We start from the raw sequence: 14,641 nt of genomic DNA on the forward strand, positions 1-14,641 counted from the left end.
TGTTCAGGCTCGTGAATCGTCATACCAGTGAACCGCCAGACACGTAACCCGCCAGACACGTAAACCGCCAATCCTCTGACGGTTTACCAATGAAACGCCTAGTCCGGCCGGGTTATACTTCCGTCCGGTTTACGCCGTGGGGTATATCCCTGACATTAGCCCCCAAGTTTAGCTTGGATTTATTCATGGTAAACTTATCCTGCAAAATAAACACAAGAACAAATTTGACAGGTTATGCTCCGGGTTAAGAATTTTTGTAAACCGGTACCTGATCATCCTTAAGTCCTTATTATTTCCTCCTTCTGGGAAATCCAGGTCAACAGACCAGCTTCATAATCAATTTGTCGACATTGGTTTGTCACCGAGAAATATTGTGAAGAATAACTCCTTTGACTCAGCTCCCAAAGCGCCGGTTTTAAGAAATATGGGTTTGAAAATACTTATCTGATATTCAGCCGGTTTGAAGATGTAAAACTTGCCAGTTTAATATTACCAAAATGGCCGGTTTATAAATATTGATGGCACCAGGTCATAATTGTTGTCAACACCGGGTCATGTAATTGATCTTCCTGATTTGCTCAAAACTGATAAAATGAAGATGTTCCTCCTTTATATGCATAATACCTGTAGCCCCCAAGTATTAAGAGGAGAACATAGTGATAACTTAAGACTTGCTCCAATAAGTGTTTCAACCTTGAAGAAATCCGGTTTGTTCATCTCAATCATATAAACTGAATACTCCATATATGTAGCCCCCAAGTGTCGGGTTGTCATGCTTGCAGCAACCTGGGACTTGTAATTGCTTATAAAAACTTCAATCAGTGTAGCCCCCAAGGGCCGGGTCATTATGCAATAATGAGCAGGGACTTTGTAAATATAATCATGTAGATTTTAGCAGTGATGTGTAGCCCCCAAAGGCCGGTTCAGTAAGATAATATTGAGCTGGGACTTTATATATACTTCATTGAAAATAACATCATATGATGTAACTCCCATCATGGGGCTTGAACCCACGTCCACAAGGTTAAGAGCTTTGTGCTTTACCAACTGAGGAGTGGACCCTTCAATATAATAGATAAAAACTTGTGTACCTTGAATTGTTGACAGGAGCAATTGGTAGCCCCCAAGGGCCGGCTCATTATAATATGATGAGTCGGGTCTTCAATAAGACTAAAAATGACTTGGCATTAGCCCCCAAGTGTCATGATGCATGCTTGCAGCGACATGAGACTTGCATGTAATCTCGATTTGAATAATGTAGCCCCCAAGTGCCGGGTTGTAAGCCTGCAGCGACTCGGGACTATTCCTTCCATTGTAGAATAAATCATATCCTTTGATAAAATAATAGCCATTGCACTAAAGCGACTTTGAAAACTCAATAATACCGGTTATTAATAACCATAAAAATCCAGCCATGTTGGCTATTCAAGATAATATAATCCGGTAGGAAAACCTTATTCGTTCAATATCATAATGAAAATTCAGCCAAGTTTGGCTGTTTGAATAATATGACCCAATGATTTATAACCGCATGATTCCAATGGCGCAATCCAAATATATATACTCGCGACTTATAGTCCAAAGCCAGGCCGGTTTAACAAACCTGTTTCTGCATACAACAAGTTTAAAGTGTCCTGGCGGTTTACCGTCGGACGGGTCATAATGCCCAACATATAACCCGGGTTTATAACCAAGGCTGCACTTTAAGAATAATCAAATATGAAATAGATCATACCTGTGACATTGAATCACATCGTTGGTTTTACCAACTTTTTGTAGTAAGGGTGATAACCCAAATCTTGAGTACTGATAACTCCTTCCATATTGTGCCGGTTTATGATAAAACCGTGTCGGGTTGTGATAGACACCGGATTATCCATATATAATACTGGCAACTTGTAGTCAACCAGACCGGGTTAATAATCGCCGGATTATAACTGATCATGTACTGACAACTTGTAGTTGATAGCCGAACTGGGTTGATGAACACCGGTTTACTCCATAATAAAATGGTAACAGAAAATCAAACCGGGCAGATAGTCTCCGGATTAAGATTTGACCGTGTTCCGTCAATTTGGAATTGACAGTTTGAACCAATTAAAAACTTTGTCGGTTTAAAAACGCAACAAAAATAAAAGAAACAGTTATCAAGGAAAATATTGAAGCATAGGCAATGATAAAACCATTTGCAAAAAGAGGCTTATTTGAGCTGATCAGATGGCGTTACCATGGTCGGACACGACCAAGCTCCCGATAGGTGTAGCTATGGTTCAAGTCAGCCAGGTCCCCAAATGAAACCGTGGCATTTATGCCGATCAAGTGGCATGGCAATGGTTCGGGTTCGACCAAGCCCCCAAGTGACTCTATGGCCTTAGGCCGACCAAGAGGCATGACTGGTTCAGACGTGACCAAGTCCCCAAGTGATCTGGTGGCTCTCGCCTATCAAGAGGTATTGCATTGGTTCGGACACAACCAAGCCCCCAAGTGATATAACATGATGCTTTTGAAAAGTTAACTCAAGGGGTAAACCGGAGGCCGCTTTAGAACAACTCCGTGTAACCACACATGATGTAAAAGAACAGAGACCCCACTTTATGAAGCAGAAGCCCCCATGTGATCAATAATATGTCAGGCCAGTAAGGCGGGATACCCATGTTTGAACCGTGCATCATGGCAGCAGGTCCTCTTTGGAAATTTTTAACTTTTTGCAAGAGATAAATTCTTCTTGAACCGGGATCTTGAACCGGATATTGAGAGCTTCAAAGCTTTGTGGGAGATATCTTTCCCTTGAACCGGATTTTAAACCGGAATCTTTATTTTTAGCCGGAAATTTTCTGACGGCCTTTAAACTTCGAACTTGCGAGAAGTTAATTCCTTTTTGAACCGGACATTGTTAAACCGGATTTGAGCGCTTCAGAGCTTTGTGGGAGAACAGATTTCCCTTGAACCGGATTGTAAACCAGATATTTGAGAGCTTCAGTGAGACTGGCTTCCCTTGAGCCGGATTTTAAACTGGAATCCTTTCTGATGACCCGGATCTTCTTCATTGAGCCGGGATTTTGTAACTGTCATATACTTTCTAAGCCGGAAATTTTCTGACGGCCTTTAAATTTTCATCAATATAATAGTAGTCTCTGGGACCGGGTTATCTATCTCTCCATCGTCCTGGGTTTCTTAAACCGGCTGAAACTGGCAAGGTTTGCTGAGTCATGTCATCGTAGCCCCCGAGTCTCAAAGGTGCCTCGAGGAGTTGGCTTGAGACTCTCCATATTTGACCGTGATATAAACCGGCATAACTTGTATATTATTGATGTTGATAGCACAATGTGAATCCACAGAAGGTTGAGGTGACTGCGGCGGGTTATAAATGATCCCGTATGAGCCGTGTCAGCAACTCGGCCAATGGTTTCTTCCAACTGGCTCCTTGAAGTTTAACCAAACTGTAGTGGCGGCGACTTGTGTGCATGTCCATTGAACCATCCAGTGCAGACGACGGCTGATAATACATAATAATTGCCTCCAAATTGTTGAAAGAAAACTGGGCTACCCAAGCTGTGACTTGTTCATACTCAATAAACAGCTCATGCAGACAGGTGCGGCCCGGTATGTTGATGTAGACCAGGCCGCGAGAGACGGACGACAAGGACGACCGCAACATTAGAGGCAGCTCGGACAGATGAGTCGGCCGCGGCATTGTAAGCTGGTGCGGACGGGGAAGATCGGCACCGGTGTCATAAACCGGCTCGGACGGACGAGTTAATCGCGGGCGCGGTCCCGGCAAACTGATGTAAACCGGGCCACAGGGACGGCGACCTTCTCACGTTCATTCACCGGGTGGTAGGACACGGACGAAACGCCAGTGCAGAACGTTGCTAGCGCGTGCTCCGTGCCCGTAACATAGCGCCTCATTTGTAATGAATAATTGCTCTGCATAAACAGTATTGCAGACCAAGGCAAAGATAAACTGCTCTTTGATAAAAATAATATGTGCTAATCAAATATATTTCATATGGGTGTCACCTAATGTGTTTAGGCCGGAAATAACCCGCCATGAAGTTGATGATAACTGTATGAAGCTGAAATTAATCACGGGTGAACCGGCCGCGGGGTGGTAAACCGGTGCGGACGGGTGAGTCGGCCTTGATGTTTGTAAACCGGCGCGGACAATGAGTCGGCCGCATGCGTGGACGGATGTAAACCGAACAGCGGGGGCGGCGATTTGCATGTGTATCCGTCGAGCAACATGGCCCGAAAGAACGCCACTACAAAACTATGCTGGCACGCGCTCCATGTCCGCGATATAACAATACATTTGTCATAAATAATTATCCTGCATAAAAAAATTGCAGCAAAGATAGATTGTTTTTTGACAAAAAACAATATGTGTTAAAAGTAGATTCGGATGAATATCACCTGATTTATCCGGACGACAAATGATTCGTGCGCAGGCTAGAATTTGATCGGACCAAATATCAGTTTAGATGTGCCATGCATGGCTGTTATTCTGTCTTTCTCTTCCTCTTTCTTTCCAATGATGGACAAAGCAGCTGCTCCTTTTTTTCCTTTCTGTAATCAGCCTGAGCAACTTTCGCAACCGATGATAGATCTTGCTGGACGTAGCACATGTTGGTAAAAAGCAAAAGGCTGGACTAGCACTCTGTACTAGCACAAGTACTAGTGCCTTCACACGTACCAATGGATAATGGAGTAGTAACTGATGACTTGACTTCGGTTTTCGCACACATCTTTGACTTTGCCTTTTGAACTTGGGCTCAAATCTGACCGGATTAATACTACTAGTAATAGTAATTTCCCCCGGCTGTCTCTGGCATCACGTGCCTCCTGTTTCAGATAGGAAACAATGCTTGTTGCTATTTTGGTTTTGACTGTGCTGGACAGATTGCTCCAGCGGTGGATCTATCTCCTGGCGTATCCTTTCCTTTCTTATTTTATTCCGAACTCGGCTGATCTAGCTTGTCCTCTGCCTGGACTTGGTCAATGTATTGACAGTAGAAAAATATATGGGATATTGGAGCCGCAAACTCAGTGATTGGTACGCGTACACAACTCTTGTCGGTTTCGGTCTCTTGCACATGGTATTTCCAACATCGATCTGGCTTCGGATCATTGATGAACTGACGACTTGATGGATCGCTAGATGCCACACACAACAATCGCCGAGAAAATTTGATCACGTCCCTCTGATTGCACAATGACGCGAGGATTAGATTCATGTTGGCCTCATAAATCGGCAGATTGCCCGACGACAGCGATGGACAAATTGTAGCCCTAATTTTCTTGAACCTTAAATCTCACAGATCTAAAATCTGGTTTGATGAACTGAAGTTGATGCGCACCCTTCCAAACCGGCTCATCCGGAAAATTGCAAACTTCTCGATTCCTGGAGAGATCCCTCCAAGAACTCAACACCACCGTGCGCAGACCCCACAGTGGGCGCCAACTGTCGTGGAATTGTCACGGCAGATGTCCTTAGTGTCAGGACTTAGTCGCGAGGCCAACGCATCTATGTGGTAGCTTGAGAGGGGTTGAGCGGGACGAGAGACGCGATGTTTTACCCAGGTTCGGCCCCTCACGGTGGAGGTAAAAGCCTACGTCCTGCTTCATTGATATTGATGATGATGATCCCGGCTACAAGAGTGCTCTATCTCGAGAGCTATTGTCTAAACCTAACTTGTCCAACTTGTGGAACTTGTCAATCTTGTCCCTTTTGGGGAGCCCTGCCCCTCCTTATATATGTTGGAGGGGCGGATTACATGTAGAGTCCTATTAGGATTAGGACTAGTCTATCTTAATACAAACCGGATACAAGTTCAGGTCTTAACTCCTTGTAAGATAAATGTTCCTCGTTCCTTTCCTCTTAAACCGGCCCACCATTAACCTAATCCGGCCTGCTGGTCCTTGGGCCTTGTCATGCATCTGGAATACATGCCGGGTCACCAATGAATCTTCAAGCTCGTGAATCGTCATACCAGTGAACCGCCAGACACGTAACCCGCTAGACACGTAAACCGCCAATCCTCTGGCAGTTTACCAATGAAACGCCTAGTCCGGCCGGGTTATACTTCTGTCCGGTTTACGCCGTGGGGTATATCCCTGACAGTTTCTCCGTGTATGGAACTTCTTTTGATGATTGCTTAAGCAACCTTGATCGAGTTTTGCAGAGATGTGAAGAAACTAATCTTGTCTTGAATTGGGAGAAGTGCCACTTTATGGTTAATGAAGGTATTGTCTTGGGGCATAAAGTTTCTGAAAGAGGTATTGAAGTTGATAAGGCTAAAGTTGATGCTATTGAAAAGATGCCGTGTCCTAAGGACATTAAAGGTATAAGAAGTTTCCTTGGTCATGCCGGTTTTTATAGGAGGTTCATTAAAGACTTCTTAAAAATTTATAGGCCTCTAACTAATCTCTTACAAAAAGATGTTCCTTTTGTCTTTGATGATGATAGTGTAGAAGCATTTGAAATACTTAAGAAAGCCTTGATTTCTGCACCTATTGTTCAGCCACCTAATTGGAATTTACCCTTTGAAATTATGTGTGATGCTAGTGATTATGTTGTAGGTGCTGTTCTAGGACAAAGAGTTGATAAGAAATTAAATGTTATCCAATATGCTAGTAAAACTCTAGACAGTGCCCAGAGAAATTATGCTACTACTGAAAAAGAATTTTTAGCAGTTGTATTTGCTTGTGATAAGTTCAAACCTTATATTGTTGATTCTAAAGTAAATGTTCACACTGATCATGCTGATATTAAATATCTTATGGAAAAGAAAGATGCTAAACCTAGACTTATCAGATGGGTTCTCTTGCTACAAGAATTTGATTTGCATATTATTGATAGGAAGGGAGCTGAGAACCCCGTTGCAGACAACTTGTCTAGGTTAGAGAGTGTTCTTGATGACCCACTCCCTATTGATGATAGTTTTCCTAATGAACAATTAGCTGTCATAAATGCTTCTCATACTGCTCCATGGTATGCTGATTATGCTAATTATATTGTTGCTAAATTTATACCACCTAGTTTCACATACTAGCAAAAGAAAAAGTTTTTCTATGATTTAAGACATTCCTTCTGGGATGATCCACACCTTTATAAATAAGGAGTAGATGGTGTTATTAGACATTGTGTACCTAAGCATGAACAGGAACAGATCCTTCACAAGTGTCACTCCAAGGCTTATGGAGGACACCACGCTCGAGATAGAACTGCACATAAGGTATTGCAATCCGGTTTTTATTGGCCTGCTCTTTTCAAAGATGCTCGTAAGTTTGTCTTGTCTTGTGATGAATGTCAAAGAATTGGTAATATTAGTAGACGTCAAGAAATTCCTATGAACTATTCACTTGTTATTGAACCATTTGATGTTTGGGGCTTTGATTATATGGGACTGTTTCCTTCCTCTAAAGGGTATACACATATTTTAGTTGTAGTTGATTACGTTACTAAGTGGGTAGAAGCTATTCCAACTAGTAGTGTTGATCATAACACTTCTATTAAGTTGCTTAAAGAAGTTATTTTTCTGAGGTTTGGAGTCCCTAGATACTTAATGACTAATGGTGGTTCACATTTTATTCATGGTGCTTTTCGTAAAATGCTTGCTAAGTATGATGTTAATCATAGAATTGCATCTCCATATCACCCACAGTCTAGTGGTCAAGTAGAACTGAGTAATAGAGAGCTTAAATTAATTTTGCAAAAGACTGTTAATAGATCTAGAAAGAATTGGTCCAAGAAACTTGATGATGCGTTATGGGCCTATAGAACTGCATATAAAAATCCTATGGGTATGTCTCTGTATAAAATGGTTTATGGAAAAGCATGTCACTTACCTCTCGAACTAGAACATAAGGCATATTGAGCCATTAAAGAGCTCAATTATGACTTCAAACTTGCCGGTGAGAAGAGACTATTTGACATTAGCTCTCTTGATGTGTGGAGAACCCAGGCCTATGAGAATGCCAAACTGTTTAAGGAAAAAGTTAAAAGATGGCATGACAAAAGGATACAAAAGCGTGAGTTTTAAAGTAGGTGATTACGTTTTGTTATACAACTCTCGTTTAAGATTTTTTGCACGAAAACTCCTCTCTAAATGGGAAGGTCCTTACCTTATCGAGGAGGTCTATCGTTCCGGTGCCATAAAAATCAACAACTTCGAAGGCACAAATCCAAGGGTGGTGAACGGTCAAAGAATCAAACATTATATCTCAGGTAATCCCATAAATGTTGAAACCAATGTTATCAATACCATAACCCCGGAGGAGTACATAAGGGACACTTTCCAGAATGTTTCAGACTCCGAAAAGGAATAGGTATGTCGTACGGTAAGTAAACCGACTACAAAACAGTTCTAATAGCAATTTTTCTCCGTTTTGGAATATTTAAGAAAATAGGAAAATAAGAAGCAGTCCGGAAAGGACACGAGGTGTCCACGAGGGTGGAGGGCGCACCCCACTACCTCGTGGGCACCTCGTGTGCCCTCTGAACTCCGTTTTCTTGCACGATACTTCTTTTGGTCGGTAAAAATTCATTATATAATCTCCCGAAGGTTTTGACCACCATACCACGCAAATATCTCCTGCTTTTGTTTCGAGCTATTTTTCTTACAGATCTAGATCACCATGACATCTTCAAGCGCCCCCAAGGACAAGTTTTTCAAGAAGGTCATCAATCCCTACCTCGCGGAGGTGCTGCAACACCCTCAAACCATTGAGATGCGTGAGGGGGTGCTGCACATCCGCGATGCTGAGGGACCAAGGAGGACCGGAAGCGTGGAGACAAGACTCGAAGCAATGGAGCAACAAGTTTTCAAGTGCCAGGGGATGGTGGAACGCGGACTCGACGCCAACCACATGAATATCGCGGAGTTCACCAACAACCACAAGCTGGATGCCAAGAACATTGGGGAGACCATCTTCAAGCTTAACGATAAAATCGAGCACCTCCAAGCCCAGATCTATGACCTGCAAAACCAAAATTGTGAGTATGAATATAGATTCAAAAGGATGAGTTTGGCTGCAGATTTGAGGATCTCGAAGACTCGATCATCCTTCCATGATGGTGAGTTTATGCCTTGGAAGATGGATGACAAGCTTACATCATCAACAACTCCATCATCACTACCACCTCCGGAGAACTGAGTATCAGGTATGGGCACTCCCCTTGGCAACTGCCAAGCTTGGGGGAGTGCCCCGATATCGTATCACCATCACACCTCTATCTTTAATGTTTTTCTTAGTTCGATCCTTTTGATTATATCTTGATCTAGAAGAATAAAGTTTAGTATGATCTAGCTTTGAATTTTTTGTGTTGTCATCCTTATCTATGTAATCGAGTCTGTGAGCTATATATAATAAAGATTAGTCTTGAGTCGAGGGCTTGGTTATCTGGCTATGATCTTGAGAGAAAAAAGGAAAGAGACAGAATAAAAAGAAATAAAGAGATCATATTGATCTTATGGAGAGTAATGACTTCACATATAAAAGAGTATGATGAATAAAAGTTGTTGAGAGTTGGCAAACATAGTTTTGGTCATCGTTGCAATTAATAAGAAGTAATAAAGAAAGAGAGGTTTTCACATATAAATATACCATCTTGGACATCTTTTATGATTGTGAGCCCTCATTAAAATATGACATGCTAAAAAGTTGATGTTGGACAAGGAAGACAGCGTAATGGGTTATGCTTTCTTATATCCGAAATAAATTATATTGTCATGGATCATCCAACGTGTTGCTCTTGCCTTTCCCCCTTATGCTAGCCAAATTCTTTGCACCAAGTAGAGATACTACTTGTGCTTCCAAATATCCTTAAACCCAGTTTTGCCATGAGAGTCCACCATATCTACCTACGGATTGAGTAAGATCCTTCAAGTAAGTTGCCATTATTGCAAGCAATAAAAATTGCTCTCTAAATATGCATGATCTATTAGTGTGGAGAAAATAAGCTTTATACGAGCTTGTGATATGGAAGAAATAAAAGCGACGGACTGCATAATAAAGGTCCCTATCACAAGTGGCAATATAAAGTGATGTTCTTTTGCATTAATATTTTGTGCATCCAACCATAAAAGCTCATGACAACCTCTGCTTCCTTATGCGAAGGGCCTATCTTTTATTTTTGTCCTATACCTTATACAAGAGTCATGGTGATCTTCACCTTTCCTTTTTACATTTTATCCTTTGGCAAGCACGATATGTTGGAAGGATCCTGGTATATATAGCTAATTGGATGTGGGTTTTCATAAAGCATTATTGTTGACATTACCCTTGAGGTAAAAGGTTGGGAGGCAAAACTATAAGCCCCTATATTTCTCTGTGTCCGATTAAAACTTCATACCCACAAGTATTGCGTGAGTGTTAGCAATTGTGAAAGACTAAATGATAGTTGAGTATGTGGACTTGCTGAAAAGCTCTTATATTGACTCTTTCCGATGTTATGATAAATTGCAATTGCTTCAATGACTAAGATTATAGTTTGCTAGCTTTCAATGAAGTTTCTGATTCATACTCGACATTGTGAATAGATTGTTACTTTAGCATAAGAAACCATATGACTATATATATATACTAGTGACATATTGGAGGAAAGGAGATTATTGGAATACTAGAGGGAGTTACGCCCATAAGAACTGTTGGCTGTAAACGCGACTTGCTCTACTTCGGTTGGAGTTCGAAAAAGGAATAAAAATAAAGTAAATTCAAGGAAGAGCTTTCTTTTTTTTAACAGCCCCTTGGCAGGTCGTTATATATATATATATATATGTGTGTGTGTGTGTGTGTGTGTGTGTGTGTGTGTGTTGCTGTTCTAAGAATGATCATGATGCCCTCATGTCCGTATTTTATTTTATCGACACCTCTATCTCTAAACATGTGGACATATTTTTCGATATCGGCTTCCGCTTTAGGACAAGTGAGGTCTAAGCTTGGGGGAGTTGATACGTCCATTTTGCATCATGCTTCTATATCGATATTTATTGCATTATGGGCTGTTATTACACATTATGTCACAATACTTATGCCTTTTCTCTCTTATTTTACAAGGTTTACATGAAGAGGGAGAATGCCGACAACTGGAATTCTGGGCTGGAAACGGAGCAAATATTAGAGACCTATTCTACACAACTCCAAAAGTCCTGAAACTCCACGAAAGTCAGATTTGGAATATATTAAAAATATTGGGCGAAGAAAGCACCAGAGGGGAGTCAGCCACCGTCCACGAGGGTGGGGGCACGCCCTACCCCCTGGGCGCGCCCCTGCCTCGTGGGCCACCTGGCAGGCCCCCGATGCCCATCTTCTAGTATAAGGTGTCTTTCGCCCTGGAAAAAATAAGGAGGAAGCTTTCGGGACAAAGCGCCGCCGTCTCGAGGCGGAACCTTGGCGGAACCAATCTAGGGCTCCGGCGGAGCTGTTCTGTCGGGGAAACATCCCTCTAGGAGGGGGAAATCGTCGTCATCGTCATCACCATGGATCCTCTCATCGGGAGGGGGTTAATCTCCATCAACATCTTCACTAGCACCATCTCCTCTCAAACCCTAGTTCATCTCTTCTATACGATCTTTGTCTCAAAACCTCAGATTGGTACCTGTGGGTCGCTAGTAGTGTTGATTACTCCTTGTAGTTGATGCTAGTTGGTTTCTTCGGTGGAAGATTATATTTTCATATCCTTTATGCATATTAATACCCCTCTTATTATGAACATGAATATGATTTGTGAGTAGTTACGTTTGTTCCCGAGGACATGGGAGAAGTCTTGCTATAAGTAGTCATGTGAATTTGGTATTCATTCGATATTTTGATGAGATGTATGGTGTCTTTCCTCTAGTGGTGTTATGTGAACGTCGACTACATGACACTTCACCAATGTTTGGGCCTAGGGGAAGGCATCGGGAAGTAATAAGTAGATGATGGGTTGCTAGAGTGACAGAATCTTAAACCCTAGTTTATGTGTTGCTTCGTAAGGGGCTGATTTGGATCCACATGTTTCATGCAATGGTTAGGTTTACCTTAATTCTTCTTTCGTAGTTGAGGATGCTTGCGAAGGGGGTTAATCATAAGTGGGATGCTTGTCCAAGGAAGGGCAGTACCCAAGCACTGGTCCACCCACATATCAAATTATCAAAGTAACGAACGCGAATCATATGAGCATGATGAAAACTAGCTTGACAATAATTCCCATGTGTCCTCGGGAGTGCTTTCCTTTCTATAAGAGTTTGTCCAGGCTTGTCCTTTGCTACAAAAAGGATTGGGCCACCCTGCTGCACCTTGTTTACTTTTATTACTTGTTACCCGTTACGAATTACCTTATCACAAAACTATCTGTTACCGATAATTTCAGTGCTTGCAGAGAATACCTTACTGAAAACCGCTTGTCATTTCCTTCCGCTCCTCGTTGGGTTCGACACTCTTACTTATCGAAAGGACTATAGATCCCCTATACTTGTGGGTCATCAACCCTCGTATTGAATTGCATCACAGTACTCATCCGTGTACAGAAATTGATTTTTGAGCAATATCCATCGAGGCGTGGAAGTAAGGACGCCAACAAGCTTGTCGAAGATAGCAACAACTTCATAGTTCGTGTAATCCCAAGAGTTGTTGGGAACTCGACAAATTGCTATCTTTCGTACACGACTATCACCATGATCGTATTTGAACTCACGTAGAATACCGGTGTACTCAACCTCTGGGCAATCGTCTGAGATTTTTGGAAGTGGAACCCGGTGACGAGTGTACACATTCAAAAGTTCCCACTCGCAGTTGTACCCAATATAAACAACCCAATCTCCATTTGCGCCTACCCAAGCCTTGCCCTCAAGAGATGGCATCTTAACATCATATGTATCATTATCAAGCAGCATCAACTTACACAAGGAGAGGCTTCCCTCATCCCCGCGCCAGTCAGCAGGGTCACGGCGAAGAAGATAAGGGAGATCAAACCGCTCCTGGACCCTTGGGTTCCTTGTAATGATGTTATTAGTTGAGTCGAGAATGGTCTTGAACGAACCTGCCATGCTAGCCGAGGTGATGACGTCGCACCGATCAATGAGTTCCTCCGCCGCGTCATCATTCAGATTAGGGAAAGAATAAATGGGTCATTTTTGGCCTGTTCCCTCCATGGAGAAGACGATCAAACAATGGCAGAAGGAAGGGTGAAGGCAAATGGAGGAGGGAGGAAGAGTGTGCGACAGCAGCTCCAAATCAAGAGGGAAAGGCGAAGAGTCGGTGGACAGTTGCCACGGTACATGAAGAGGCGCCTGGGGAGTGAACGGTTGCCACAGAGGTCACACACTGACGACAAGGGCCGAGTGAACCGCATGCATATATCGCACACACCTTGATCTAGCTGACTGTTTCTTTTGTGTTGCCTAATCACAAACAGTTCATCCGAGTGAACCGTATGTTATATATCGCACACACCTTCATCTAGCTGCCCGTTTCTTTTGTGTTGCCTAATCACAAACAGTTCATCCGAGTGAACCGTATGTTGTGTATCGCACACGCCTTCATCTGGCTGCCCGTTTCTTTTGTTCCTCCTCATCGCAAACAGTTAATTAAACTGAACCGTATGCCCTTCATCGCACACGCAACTAAAATCTGAACCATGTTTGATGCATCCTTCATCCCAAACGTTTTATACATTTTTGATGGTTTTCATATACCACCGTTTGCGATTATTGCATAGCACACAGTTTCTCGAAGGGTCTTTGATCGTAGTGTCGCGTTAGCAGCATCCTGCAGTAGTGCACTGATTATTCATACAATTTTGTCTATCATTTAACCAAATGACGAATGAGTACATTTGAAAAATGAAAGAGGGTGAGAAGGAGAGAGGTCGTATGGCTTGGAGTGGGTGAGAATTTCAAGCCAGCAATTATGGGTTTCCAGCAAGAGCAGCAGAGCAAATCCATGTGATCGAGGTACCTCTATTTCCTCAATCCTACCAGGAAAGTTTTCAGATTATATTGGTTCCAAGTTGAGATTGTTTGTAGAGTAATCCGGATAGTTAGATATTTAGTACCATACGGGGTTTATATATTGACCTGGACTGTAAGTTTAGAAAGATTCGGGACGGATGGGTTAGCTCTCTATCAATAAGGTGTGCATGGTCTGTATAAAACGCTTGTGGTGTAGTTTTTCTTAACCGGCTTGCTACGTGTTCTTTTATCAGTGCATAAGGTAAAAAATATTGGTACTAGCTGAAACATCCTTTTCCCCTACAGTTTGCATGGTGGACCAACTGTAGCAAGATCGATCTACCCAACAATTCCATCGATCTCTTTCGTGTTTCCAACGTGGGCCAGAGTTAATAAGCAAGATTTTTTGAAACCCTTTTGCTAATTTAAGTAATTAGTGCACTTGTATTGGGAGTTTTACATGGTTTGTTAGTGTCTCAAGGAAAATTTAATTGGTTAACTAATTAGCTCCAAGGTTTCTAATTCTAGCTGACTTCTATAACTAAGACTATTTGTGTTCAGGTTTATTACTATGAGGGTAATTCTCCTCGTCATATTTTTTTTCACGGAGTGCATGATTAAGGAGTTTCTTTTTCTAGGGTTTGTTTCCAGTATATAAAATTTGTACCTCAACAACATGTGGTAACATATGCGCCATAGATTTGATGTGG

Source organism: Triticum urartu, chromosome 7 (assembly GCF_003073215.2).
Source record: "Triticum urartu cultivar G1812 chromosome 7, Tu2.1, whole genome shotgun sequence".
In the NCBI taxonomy this organism is placed as follows: Eukaryota; Viridiplantae; Streptophyta; class Magnoliopsida; order Poales; family Poaceae; genus Triticum; species Triticum urartu.